Below are 2780 nucleotides of genomic sequence, written 5' to 3' on the forward strand. Positions count from 1 at the left end.
TACTGACTTACTGAAACGTCACTTCACGAGTTTAGGAGGAAAGCCTCGGTGAAACCGTAACTGCATTTGTTGTCCTATTTGCCTATATGTGGCAACGAAACGGGCATGCATTATTTTTTATCAAGGTTTCGCGGTTATAAGCGCACACACAGAGAGAGAAATAACTTTTATTTGTCCAGTTTGTGGAGGAGACCTAGACCTCCACCCTAGGCGTCGGCCAGGAGCCCTTGGGTCCTAGCAGCTTCTTCGGCTACCTGGATGGCCCAGACTTGATCCGCCGGCTCTGAGCTGAGCAGTACGGTCTCCCACTGCTCATTACTGCTAATTTTGCGGCTCTGAGGAGTCGCCTGAGGACATGCCCATAATATATGTGCAAGATCGGCCCGTTCCTTGCATCTCCGACATTTATCTGAAAACTGTCCAGGATAACAATGACTATACGCGACGGGGTTCGGGTACGAGTTCGTCTGAAGAAGCCGCCAAACCACAGATTGCCTTTTACTGAGGGATGGATGAGCGGGGGGGTAGCGGGCTCGTTCAAGCCGGTAGTGAGTAGTCAGCTCCCTGTAAGACACAAGCCTCTCTCTGCCCGTCCAGCGAAGCGAGTGAGCGTCTGGGTCAGAAGTGTCGACGCCAGCTCGGCCGGTAAAGCCTCGAGCCGCATCGTGCGCACACTCGTTTCCGGCCAGGCCCGAGTGGGCCGGTGCCCATATCAAGTATATCTTCCCGTTCCGCTCGTCAAGGGATCGAGATTTTAGGATTTGGGACGCCTAGGGTGAAATTCGCCCTCTCGAATAATTGAAAATAGCCGACTTAGAGTCGCTAACAATGAATTCATTATTTGGAGAAGCTGTCATCGCCAGGGCGATGGCCGCCTCTTCACCCACCTCTGTGTCCGTCGTGCGGACCGAGCATGAGGCAATTCAATCCCCACGGAAATTGACCACTGATTACATTGCTCGCGACGCCATGGCCCTAAGTGCACACACAACACAGTTTTTTTGAAAATCTCTTCACGACCCCTTTAAGGGCTCCTGGAGCGACAGTGTTGCCGGTGTCTTCTGGCCCGCCACGAGACGAGCACGCTTCACGCCCCTTCGACGTTTCATCGTCGTCGGCAGCGGCGTGCGTCGGCGAGTCTCGGCGGGCCGTGATTACAAGCAGCCCACAACCATCCGGGCAACGTGCATCATTGATTGATTAATTGTGGGGTTTAACGCGCCGACGCAACGCAGGCGATGAGGTGCGCCGTAGTGCAGGGCTCCGGATTAATTTTGACCACCTGGGGATCTTTAACGTGCGCCGAAATCTCGAACACACGGGCGTTTTTGCTTTTCGCCTCCATCAGATAAGCGGCCGCCGCGTCCGGGAATCGAACCCACGACCTCGTGCTCAGCAGCGCAACGCTTTAGCCACTGAGCCACCACGGCGGGTGCAACGTGCATCAACCTCATCTTCAGCAACTTTAGGGTTCATCCACTACAACAGCCCTTGACTTTACAGTTTACAGACCACAAGGCGGACATATTCAAAGCGGAACGCCAACCACAGCTGGACGTCACCTACGTTGAACATGATGATGAAAATGCCTAAATAAAAACAAACTCATACCAAGTACAACATATATATATCTTTAATGCCTCTCCACTCTAACACGCCCCACCCCCCTCCAATAAAATTATACCATCTTCCCGTGGGGAAACCCTGAGCAGCATGCGAAACAGCCATGGGGTCAACGCCATTTCCCATTACGTAGTTCCGGTAAATGAAAAGTGGAGCAATTACCATGGGAACCAAACGGTAAATATAACGGTAGCTACGTACCTCAGCCTAACGGAAACGATGAACTAAAACAAATACGCACTTGAATTGACCCCATGCCTGCTTCGCATACTACTCAGGGTTCCCCTACGGAAAGATGGTGTATTTTCTTTCATTGCCTCCTTTTTTTTCTAAATTTAATGTTTTTCAAAACTCAAAAGTACAGGTTGTGTTTGTTAATAATAGTGATTTGGTGTGTTTTAGGTCGCGGCACGTGGTATGTTTAGGGCACGGGGCACAGCCAATGATGATGTTAATTACCGTTCTGCATGTCACAAAACAGACATGTCACGTGGGTGCTCCGTGCAGCGAAGCGTTTGGAAATACGCAGCCGGGTATCAGGCGCGGAACCTCCGGGTCACCACATGTAGGATATGGAGCCGTGGACTCGGTTATGCGCTGTGGCTGTCCTACGTTTATTCAGGTGCATAACGCCCGGCCGGAACTTAGACAGCGGCGTAGACATGCGACGGCCCCTGGAGCGCATTCGTGTTCTAACTCTGTGTCGCGTTGAATTGCTGACCTGGAAAGGCACCGCTGATGATGATTATGGGATGATGCAGCTGATGATATTGGGGCCAAATGCAAATGGTGGTGCCACCACTACAAATTAATTATTCTTCAGGCATTGTTTGGGTTAAAACTCAAATTGATGTCACTATGGCTTGTGAGGTATCAAATTAAAGGTCTCGATGAGGGCAACCACGTAGGACAAATTAAAAATTCTTTCCTGGTTATAGTCATGGGATAGTCACGGGAGTTTTAGATTGGGTTAATTGTCAAAGTGATGCCACTAGGGCTTGTGAACTATCAAATTAAAGGTCTCCTTGAGGAATGACGTGGGTTAAACTAGCAACTACTTCCGGATTTTACTCATGACGTAGTCACGTGAGTGATGATTTGGGTTAAATATCAAAATGTTGCCACTATTACTTGGGAGGCATCAAATTAAAGGTCTT

Source organism: Haemaphysalis longicornis, unplaced genomic scaffold (assembly GCF_048455015.1).
Source record: "Haemaphysalis longicornis isolate Haplotype H1 unplaced genomic scaffold, Haemaphysalis longicornis Haplotype H1 scaffold_13, whole genome shotgun sequence".
Classification (NCBI taxonomy): Eukaryota; Metazoa; Arthropoda; class Arachnida; order Ixodida; family Ixodidae; genus Haemaphysalis; species Haemaphysalis longicornis.